Source organism: Pelodiscus sinensis, chromosome 19 (assembly GCF_052426305.1).
Source record: "Pelodiscus sinensis isolate ZL-2025 chromosome 19, ASM5242630v1, whole genome shotgun sequence".
Taxonomy (NCBI): Eukaryota; Metazoa; Chordata; order Testudines; family Trionychidae; genus Pelodiscus; species Pelodiscus sinensis.
Genome location: NC_143070.1, coordinates 29,831,880 through 29,843,113, shown reverse-complemented (window position 1 = coordinate 29,843,113; position 11,234 = coordinate 29,831,880). Strand labels below are relative to the sequence as shown.

At 54.6% G+C, this 11,234-nt stretch overlaps 1 non-coding gene across 1 annotated transcript; it reads right to left on the bottom strand.

Moving 5' to 3' along the window:
• Positions 1-5,467: 5,467 nt before the first annotated feature.
• On the bottom strand, positions 5,468-5,576 carry TRNAL-CAA (transfer RNA leucine (anticodon CAA)). Its single transcript has 2 exons — positions 5,539-5,576; positions 5,468-5,513 (listed from the first exon to the last, which is right to left on the bottom strand). It is a non-coding gene; the product is annotated as a tRNA-Leu (tRNA).
• Between the last annotated feature and the right edge of the window lie 5,658 nt (positions 5,577-11,234).

Below are 11,234 nucleotides of genomic sequence, written 5' to 3'. Positions count from 1 at the left end.
TTGGTCCCCAGCCTGTAACTATGCTTGGGATTCTTCTGTCCCAAGTGCAGGACTCTACACTTGTCTTTGTTGAATCTCATGAGATTTCTAGTGGCCCAATCCTCCAATTTGTCTAAGTCACTCTGGACCCTATCTCTGCCCTTAAGCGTATCTACCTCTCCCCCTAGCTTAGTGTCATCTGCAAACTTGCTGAGGGTGCAATCTATCCCCTCATCCAGGTCATTAATAAAGATATTGAACAAAACTGGTCCTAGAACCGAACCTTGGGGTACTCCACTAGAAACAGACCGCCATCCTGACATCGAGCCATTGATCACTACCCGCTGGGCCCGGCCTTCTAGCCATCTTTCTATCCATCTTACCGTCCATTTATCCAATCCGCATTCCCTTAACTTGCTGGCAAGAATATTGTGGGAGACCGTATCAAAAGCCTTGCTAAAGTCAAGGTATATAACATCCACTGACTTTCCCATGTCCACTGAGCCAGTTACCTCATCATAGAAGCTAATCAGATTGGTCAAGCACGACTTGCCCTTTGTGAATCCATGCTGACTATTCCTGATCACTTTCCTCTCATTCAAGTGTCTCAAAATGGATTCCTTTAGGATCCCTTCCATGATTTTTCCAGGAACCGAGGTAAGACTGACCGGCCTATAGTTCCCTGGATCGTCCTTCTTCCCTTTTTTGAAGATGGGCACTACATTTGCCTTTTTCCAATCATCCGGGATTTCGCCCGATCTCCACGACTTTTCAAAGATAATGGCCAAAGGCTCCTCAATGACATTTGCCAACTCCTTCAGTACCCTCGGGTGCATTAAGTCCGGACCCATGGATTTGTGTACGTTTAGTTTTTCTAAATATTTCCTAACCTGTTCTTTACCCACCAAGGGCTGTCCATCTTCTTCCCATCTTGCGTCGCTTAGCACAGAAGCCCAGGAGCCGACCTTGTCCGTGAATACAGAGGCAAAGAAAGCATTGAGTACTTCAGCTTTCCCCACATCATCTGTCACTAGGTTACCTCCTTCATCCATTAGGGACTGCACACCCTCTCTGATCACCTTCTTGTTGACATGCCTGTAGAAACCTTTCTTGTTATCCTTTACACCCTTAGCTAGTCGCAACTCCATTTGCGCTTTCGCCTTCCTAATAACCCCCCGGCATTCTCGAACTATACATTTAAACTCCTCCCTAGTCATTTGTCCAAGTTTCCACTTTCTGTAAGCTTCCTTTTTGTGCTTAAGTACACCAAGGATTTCCCCTGTAAGCCAATCCGGTCTCCTACCAGGTTTGCCTCTCTTGCTACGCGTCGGGATGGTTTCTTTCTGTGCCTTCAATAAGGCTTCTTTAAAATACTGCCAGCTGTCCTGGACTCCTTTCCCCTTCATGTTAACATCCCAGGGGATTCTTTCCATCAGATCTCTGAGGGAGTCAAAATCTGCTTTTTTGAAGTCCAAGGTGTGTATTTTACTACTCTCTTTCCTTCCTTTGGTCAGGATCCTGAAATCTACCATCTCATGATCACTGCTTCCCAGGTTGTCACCCACCTCTATGTCCCCTATTAGTTCCTCCCTGTTTGTGAGGAGAAGGTCAAGCTGTGCACGGCCCCTGGTCGGATCCTTCAGCACTTGTACCAAGAAGTTATCCCCAACATTCTCCAAAAACTTCCAGGATTGCCTGTGTATTGCCATATTGGTTTCCCAACAGATGTCAGGGTGTTTAAAGTCCCCCATGAGAACCAGGGCCTGCGATCTGGAAGCTTCGCTCAGTTGTCCGAAGAAAGCCTCATCTACCTCATCCACCTGGTTCGGTGGCCTGTAGCAGACACCAACCACAACATCACTGCTGTTTGCTCCTTTAAACCTGACCCATAGACTTTCAACAAGTTTTTCTCCCTCTTTATACTGGAGTTCAGAGCAATCATAGTGCTCTCTTACATATAGTGCAACTCCTCCTCCTTTTCTCCCCTGCCTATTCTTCCTGAACAATCTATACCCTTCCATGACAGCGCTCCAGTCATGCGAGTCATCCCACCAAGTCTCTGTTATCCCAATTAAATCATATTTCTTGGTCTGGGCCAGGGCCTCCAGTTCTTCCTGCTTGTTGCCCAGGCTTCTCGCATTAGTGTACAAACACTTCAGGTAACCAGTTGATTGCACTATCTTCTCCATTCGAAACTGGGGTCTTCCTTTCTCGCTCCTTGCTCTATGCATTTCTTCCCGGTATCTGACTTTCCCACTCCCCTCAGGGTTTTGGTCACCGTCCCCCGACGAACCTAGTTTAAAGCCCTCAGGGTTACAGGAGGAGCTGGCACTGAACTGAAGAGAGACCTGAGAGAAGCAAGAGGAAGGGCTGCAAACATCCAATGAGGATGGGATTTGAACCCATGCCTGCAGAGCACAAGGGATTAACAGTCCATCCCCTTAACCACTGGGCCACCTCATCTGAACTGTGTGGACTTGTTTCAACCTACCCCAAGCCAGCACTACCAGGAACCTATGTGCCACTTGCTGGCTGGCCGGGGACACCCAGGGCTGGAAGGTTTTGGCTTTTCACAATGTTCCCTGGGCTGTTCTACAAAGCTCAGTGCTGATAAGAAACCCAAACAACCCCTGGCTACATCTACCCTGCAGACTTCTTGCTCAAGAACTGTATTGTGCAAGAGTTCTTGTGCAAAACGTCTTGTGCAAGAGCACGTCCATACTGCCATGTGCTTTTGGGCAAGAATGTCCGAGGCAGTGTTCACACTCTCTTGTGCAAGAAAGCTCTGATGGCCATTTTAGCCATAGGGGTTTCTTGCACACAAAAAAACTGTTGCCCATTCATACTACCTTCTTGTGCAAGAGCTCTTGCACAAGAGGGTTTATTCCTCATGGGGAGAGGAATAACTCTTGCCCAAGAAGCCCTCTTTTCCTACGTTTTGCTGTAAATTTAGTTGCTCAAGAACGTGCGCGCAGTGTAGATGCTTCTCAAGTTTTTGCGTAAGAACGACCATTCTTGAGCAAGATGCCTGCAGTGTAGATGTAGTCCCTGCGTGCCCAGAGAGGGGCTGTCTAGTCACAGTCTGGCTCGGTGCGCTCTCTGCAATGGGAAGATGTCCACGGAGCAGGTAGATGGCAGCAGCACACGGCTCTGGTGGGCCCAGCATCCAGAGGAGCATTTCCGATATGAGTGTTTACTGACAGTGTCCGTCTCTGGTCTGATTTCACAGTGAGCTTCCCTCACATCCCCCTGCCGCAATTCCTTGACCTTGGCTCTGACTTGGTCTAGGATGCGGGGGTAGGAGGGAGGTGGCCTTTCTTTGCTAGACCATTGGCCATTCGGCCATAAATGTCCACATTCCTCTGCATGGACTGCAGGGCCTGCGGAGACTCCTCCTTCGACCACAGCTCCAAGAGGGTCTTTATCTGTGCCCCAGACCATGACAGTGCCTGGCGTTTGCTGCCCCTTGCTTGATTTGATTCCCAGCCAATGCAAGGTGGGAAGGGAACAGGCAACCTCCTGGGGGAGATCTTATTTAACCCTGAACAACAGGCACAAGTGGGTCCCACAGCCAAGGGCTCCCTCTCACCGCTTTTCGTGGGGAGCAGCTCAAACACCCTGTAGTGTGTAGTCTCAGATTGCCCCTGTCCCACCGGGCTGTTGTCTTGGACCTTCTGTGAGGTCACTGCCTCCTAACCAATGAGCTGAGGTGCTGCACAAAGCGCTTATGATGTCACTGCTGCCTTGCAGGGCTCATGTCCTGCTCCTGGCCAACCCTTTGGCCTGTTTGAGCTGCTCCCCCTGTATCACCCCCACTCACTCAGGGTATGTCTGCACTGCAGAAGTAAACAGGGTCTCAACCACTGTTTCCAATACAGCCAGCTGAAAGGGGAGAGCAGTCCTAGGTGTGGGGACACTCCTTCAGTTGTGTAGCCCTGCAAGATAATCAACTGTTGATATGGAAATACAGCTCATGCTGGGCTGCGAAATGAATCCGGGCTGTGGCTATGTAAATCCAGTTCAGCCAGTGCTATGGGCTTGATGGAGGATCGTTTGTGAGAATGGAATGTGGAGTATTGTAACTAATTTGGCTATGGTGGGGTCACAAACCATTTTATCTCTAACTGTAGGGATTGTAAAATATGACACCAGTGCTTGCAGGAGAGACACTGTCATTGAAAAAAGTCTTGGATGGATGAGCCCTTCTCTTCCAGACTCAAGTGGAGTGGAGTCTGGGTGTGGGGGGAAGGAGCGTGAACCAGAAGTCCACATGTCCTCCAGCCATGAGCTATGAGACGGGTTCATTCTGTCTCTCCCTCCCCCACTACCCATTCTAAGGATAGGCCTAAAACAGACTCATGCCTCCTATGCCCACTCCCTCCAAGAGTGGGAGGTGAACTCTGAAAATCACGCCTGAGCTCTTATCTGCCCTGAGCAAGGGCAGCAACTGGGAGTGGGGTACAGAGAAAGTTTGGGCACGTGAGTGGGACACGTACATTGCTGGACTTACATTACTGGCAAAGGACATTGCTCAAGCCACTTGAGCCGAGACTTATTTGTGGGTTGGTTCTGAACCCTGCTTGTGGTATTTTCCCAGGCGAATGCCATGTTACTTCTCACCCTCTTTCATTAAAAGTTTCTTTTCTACATTCAGACTCTGTGCTGGCGAATGGGGAAACATCGCCTCCCCAAGGTACTCGGGGGGGGGGGGGGGTGGATTTCCCAGGCTGCTGGGTGGGGCCTCAAGCCAGTTTTGTGTAAGATGAATGAAGAGAAACCCCTAGAAATCAAACCCAGCCCTGGCTGCTGCCAGCACTACCTGGCAGAAGAGTTACACTAGCAGGGGGAGTGACCAAAGCAAAGGCCTCGCTATGGGCAGGCTAAGAACTTTTTCAGGGAAACCCTATTGGATTTCTAGTCCAACACCTTGACCACTCGGCCATCACAGATGTGAAGACAGCAAAGCGCCAGGGCCAGGGGAACTGGCAGATAATCCCGATGCCCAGGCCTGATGTCACCTGCCAAACAAAATTCACACAGCAAACCGGGCTCTTAGAACAGGGGAAGTTTGGGGGCTTGTTGCTGGGCCGTGGGGTGAAGCATCAAACCAGCCCCCTCCTGTGGGGCCTGTGAGTGTTGCTGAATGTTTGCCCCTGGAAATGGGAAACAAAAGGTCTGGGAGCCACACGGAGACCCTGCTGGGCTGAAGTCCCAACGACTCCACTTTGTCTTTGCCTGTGGGCTTGTCTGTCTGCAGCCTGGAAACTTCCTGGCTCCTCAGACCACTGGTCTGGATGGAGCGTTACAGAAGTCGGAATAATGAAATCGCTGTGTTGACGCTCCCATTGTTATTGCAGTGTAATGGCCGTTATTCCCAAGGAACGCTGCTGTGTAGATGCAGCCTGAGAGAAATGCTGAGCAAGGGATCCTGCAATGTCAGGAGAGTCATCGAAATGAGGTCACTTCTCTAGATATAAAAAGGAAGCCATGTCAGGAGTGGGATTTGAACCCACGCCTCCATTCAGAGACCAGAACACCCAACTGAGGGAAAGACAGAACCTTGCGTCTGGCGCCTTAGACCACTCGGCCATCCTGACAACTATGCCAAGATATTCAACCGTAGTTTTCTTACATGTGTGAGTTGCTCGGGAGGCAAAGGGAGCACCTCTCTTTCCCCACCTAACAGCCGCTCTACAGCACAGCTGGGTTTATCCCCACTCACCCTCATCTACCGTTGTGAGGTGTTTTACAGGGAGCTGACAGGAAACCGAAGAGGGGAAACTGCTGGCCGGCAGAACTGAGGCCTGGGATTGTCCTGTGCCAGGGAGTCTGTGTCAGTGCCCTTGGGGATCCTGAGCAGGGTTGGTACTTGGGGGTGGGGCCGGGGGCTGTTCTGAAAGGCTGCAGGCGCCGTTAGACCCTTTTGTCCTTCCCTGTCTCACCCCAGTGCTGAGCAACACTCAGTGTCGGTCTGAGCATCCGTCCTGCTCTGGGACGTGTCTCTGTGGCAGGAACCTGCCCAGGCGGCTCTCGCAGTGAGGCCCCTCCCTGGCAGCACCGAGCAGTGAGAGCTGAGTGAAGGGGGAGGCAGGCCCAGGGGGAGAAGGCTCCATGACTGTGTCAGAGGGAGGCTCTGCCCTGGTCAGTGGGGAATCGTTGCCTCTCCGAGGGGCCCAGGCCTGGTGGGTCATTTCCCCAGGTTACTGAGTGGGGGCTGGAGCCAGTTCTGGGTTGTCTCCTTCAACAACCAAACTGAACCAATGGATCTTGTGCTGAGCTGACCCTGCGCTGGGCTAGTGCTGTGTGTGCCACAGAGCTTCCTGCAGGGCTGCCCACATGGGAGAGGGGAGGGGCAGTTTGAGTCACCCAGCTCTGCCCTTCTGAAGGGCTTGTGAAAATGGCAGGTGCTGTCTTGGCAGTGAGGGAGAGGTGGGAAAGGGGCCCTGAGTGAACCTCTTGGGTCACAGCTGCTGTAACAATGAGGTAAGATGAATGACTTGGCAGATGTCAGGTGAAAAGTGAGGCTGGTTTCCCTGACTGGGAATTGAACCCAGGCCTCAGCAGTCAAAGTGCTGGATCCTAACCACTAGACCAGGGGTCTCCAAACTTTTCTGCCCGAGGGCCGCATTAACTATCAAACAGCAGTTCGGGGGCCAACTACACACTTGAGGTCCAAATAAAAAACTATCAAAACATGGATGTTGTTTTTAATTATTTATTTAATATTATTTTATTCAGTTATTATTTAATAACACATTGATACACTACACATGAACACCTGTATTAGTGTGAATGGTGAAATTGTTTCCTGGATGCCAAAATAGAGCCCAGCCCACTAGTGACCTCATGAGAGAGCTAGCCAATAGGATAAGAACGCACTGGCCAATAGGGAGCAATTGTCCACTCCAAGTCCCAACCCCTCTTGCTGTGAGGGACGCGCAGAGCCTGGGCTCGGCCGTCGGTCCGCAGGGCGTGTGGCCGTCCGTTGGCGGCTCCGATCCCCCGCACCCCCGGCCGGGGAGTCTCGCTGCCCAGGGCAAGGGCTGCGCGGGTCCAGAGTCCCTCCTCCGTCCCGCTGGCTCCTCCGGCTTCCCTCTCCTGGCTGCCTGCCCAAAAGAAAGTGAGTGCCGGCCGCCCCTGTCCTTCCGGCCCCTCCCCCTTTTGAGCCGGCACGCACGGGGCGTGCTGCTCACCCTGGCGTCCCTGCCCCTTCTCCTCCTGGGTCCTGCCGCTTTCCTCGCCTGCCGCGCCTGTGGCTGTGCACCCTCGCTCCCCTCCCCGTGGGCTTTCCCCTGGGCTCCGCTGCGCTGCACCGCTCGGCGCTTCTCCGGGGGAGGGGCTGTCAGTGTGGGGAGTTTCTTCCCCGCCCCAGCTCCGCGGCGCTGCGCCGCTCGGCGCTTCTCCGGGGGAGGGGCTGTCAGTGTGGGGAGTTTCTTCCCCGCCCCAGCTCCGCGGCGCTGCGCCGCTCGGCGCTTCTCCAGGGGAGGGGCTGTTAGTGCGGGGAGTTTCTTCCCCGTCACAGTCTCCATGGGCCGGATGAGGGATGCGGCCCGCGGGCCGTAGTTTGGAGACCCCTGCAATAGCACATCTGTCTTGGCCTGGCACATGGGGTGATAGAAAGTTCACTCTGGTCTACGTGCCAAAGCAAAAACCTGAAATGGTTTCTGTTATACAAGATGGCTTCTAGCTAAATATGAAATGGTTTCTACAGTTTTTACAACTGTGTTGTTATTATTATAACTAATATTTATGCAAAATCAGCCATATTGGGTCAGACCCCTGGTCCCTCTGCCCAGTGTCCTGCCTCCTGCCACTGCAGCGCCTGGAGCAGCCAGAGGGAATGAGCAGAGGAGGGAATCGTCTAGTGATCATAGACTTATAGAATCCTAGGGTGGGAAGAGACCTCAGGAGGCATCGTGTCCAGCCCCCAGCCCAAAGCAGGACCCACCCAACTCAATCATCCCAGCCAGGGCTTGGCCCAGGTGGGACTGAAACACCTTTAGGGATGGAGATTCCACCCTCTCCCTAGGGAACCCAGCCCAGCGCTTCCCTACCCACCTAGGGAAATTGTTTTTCCTCATCTCCAACCCCGACCTCCCCCACTATCCAACCTGTGACCCACTCCCAGCGTCCGGCGCACGGAGGTCGGGGACACTCAGATCAGGCTGGCGCATCCCTGCCCATTCTGGCTCAGAGCCACTGGCGGAGCGACCCTCCGTGAACGGATCTTGCCCTTTCTGAGCCATGTTGTCACTTTGGCCTTCACCCCACCCCCAGCAGAGCCCCGCCGGCTGACTGCGCTGCATGAGGAAACGCTGCCTTGCGTGTGGGTCAGTCTCGCTGCCTGGTCACGTCACTGGGTGCCCCTGGCTCCTGTGTGCGGTGAAGGGGAAATGACACTTCCTGACTCACGTTCCCACAGCTGCCCACATTCTCCAGGCCTCGCGTGGCACCAGGGGCAAGGAGGGGGTGGGAGAGGGGGCAGGTGACAAGGGGGAAGAGAGAGGTGAGAAGGGGATGGGGGGCAGACCCCAGGGGGCAAAAGGGCAGAAAGGGGAGGGTGATTATCAAGGGGGGAGGGGCATGAGGGTTGGGTGCCAGGAGAACAGAGATGGGCAAGGCAAGGAGCAGTCCCTAGGGAAGGATGGGGTCAGAGGCAAGCAGGGCGGAGAGCAGAGGGGCAGGCGCCAGGGGGCAGAGTGGAGACAAGGGAACAGGGGAGCACAGGAGGGGGCAGACAGTTGGGTGTGGAGAAGGGAGGGCATAAGGGAGGCAGAGGAAAGGTGAGTGGAGGGGCAGGACCCAGAGGGGAGGAGAGGGCACCAGTGGGCTAGAGGAGGGGGGCCGGGAAGGGGCAAACATCAGGGGGCCGAAAGGGGGCCAAGAGGGGAGACTTGCATTGGGCAGGTAGCTGGGAGAAATGGGCCCAGGGGGCAGGGGAGGGGAGCGCAAAGGAGCTGGCACCAGTGGTTTGGGGAGGGGGAGGGTGCAGGTGACAGGGAGGCAGAGGAGAGGGGAGGGGCAGAACTAAGGGGAAGGTGGCAGAGGGAGGGAGTGAGGGAAGGGGCAGGCAGAGGCAGGGGGCGAGGGAAGGGCTCATGCTGAGGCCTAGGTGGGACCCAGGGCAAGAGAAGGAAGGGGAAGGCAGTGGCTGGTGGCGGGGGGCTCAGAGCGGGGGAGAGAGAAATGCCAGCAGGACAGTGGTGGGGTGAGGGATTGGACAGGCACAAGGGACAAATTGGGCTGAGGGGGGGCATCAGGGGGTGGGAGGACAAGGGAAGGGGTGGATGCCGGGGGCTAGAGGGCACAAGGGGTGGGAGAAGAGGCAAGTGCCAGGGGCAGACAAAAGGGAGGGGGAGGGGAGGGAGCAGTGGTCCCTGGGGCAGAAGGAATTAAAGGGGGGGGCATAAGGAAGGTGGGGGGGGAAGTCACATGTGGGGGCACAGACAGGCATGAGGAGAACTGAGGCAGAGGGCAGTGAGGAGGTGGGCACAGAGAAGGAGGCAGGGGGCAGGCCTTGAGAAGGCAGTGAGGGAAGGGGGGGAGGCACCAGGAGGTGTGGGGAGGGGAGGAAAAAGGGCAGGTGCCAGGGAGATTGAGAGGGTGGAGTGTAAGGACAGACAGAGGGAAGGGACAGGCCTCCACTTCCCCGCCACAGCCCCTCCCCCAGGGCTCCCTAGGAGGGGGCAGGGCAGCGGAGGGTGGAAGGGAAGTGGGGGCAAGGATGGGGCCTGAGGCAGCCCTAGGAACAGGAGCCCGTGTGGGATGCAAACACAGAGCCCGGGGGGGCAGGGGGCAGGCAGGTGCCTGGAGCAGTCAGATTTTTTTTCCTCTCTAAGGTGGTGACCCTCACAGGCCCCCCACTGGTGTTTGTGAAGTGCCCTGGTGCCGGGCTCTGGGCAGTAAGAGACCCCGGAGAGCGCGGACCCTGGGCGGGTGGTGCTGCAACGTGTGTGCATGGCCCCTGGGCTCTCTGATCCCTGCTGGAGTGGGCCAGGCCCCCCCCCCCCCAGCATGCCCCAGGGCTCTCACAGCTGCCAGCAGGCTGGGAGCGAACACCCACACGGCTCCGCCAGCGCTGTGAGGGGAAAAGCTGCTGCTTTGCAGTGCAGGTTGCTGTAGGTAGGACAGGGCAGTGTCACAGCTGGTTATACAACCTGCCAGCCCATCTGTGGGGACAGGGCCTGCCTCTCGCAGAGCCACAGGGACACTGAACCGCTCCTGCCTGGGCATGGTACACTAGGGCTGAAGCCCAATCGGAGCCGGGCTCTGCTGCTGCAGGGAGGAGAGAGCTGGGCCATCAGTGCCAAAGATGCACAGCTGAGACGGTCCCTCCTGCAGGGCTCAGGTACCAGGCGGCAGCATTTCCTCACCAAGGAGAGCACGTCCCTGCTCTGCAATAAACCTGTCGCCCTCCCCTGCATTTCTATGATTAACTGCTCTACAGAACATCAGAATGGCAAGGCTGGGTTAGGCCAAAGGCCCCTCCAGCCCAGTGTCCTGTCTGCCCACAGTGGCCAATTTGGGTGCCCCAGAGGGAATGAACAGAACAGGGAATCCCCAAGTGACCCACCTCCTGTGGCCCATTCCCAGCCTCAGACAAACAGAGGCCAAGACACCCTCCCTGCCCATCCTGGCTAATAGTCATTCCTGGGTCTAACCTCCAAGAATCTATTAAGCTCTTTCTTGAACCATGTTAAAATCCTGGTCTTCACAACATCCTCCGGCGAGGAGTTCCACATGTTGACTGTGCTGCATGAAGAAAAACTTCCTTTGGTTTGTTTTAAACCTGCTACTTATTAATTTCATTTGGTGACTCCTAGTTCTTACATTATGGGGCAGAGCGGTGTTAATTGATGCAGGAGCAGGCAGGGAGGGGTCATATCTTGATTACCAACGATATGTGGTAGAAAGTTGAAAATTGCAAAGGATGTATACAAATGTCCATATTGACGTGAGGGAAGAATAAAGGTCAATCATTCCATTTCTAAAAATAGATTTTTAATAAAAAGCTGTTGAAACATAAAGGAAAAGTTGTTGGGCCGCCACCTGGTTACAACAACAACAGTTTTTAAATTAGAAGACTTCTTTTTCTTTCATATTTGACATTGAGATGTCACAGTGTTAGAAAACTCTGACAGGTGTGAAAGTCCCCTTCTCCCTCCCCCACCATCTGCTCCCCCTGGGGCAGGAGACAGGGAAGGTGAGAGAAGCAAACCTCACCCACTGTCTGGTCGTACCAGCATCACCCTGTG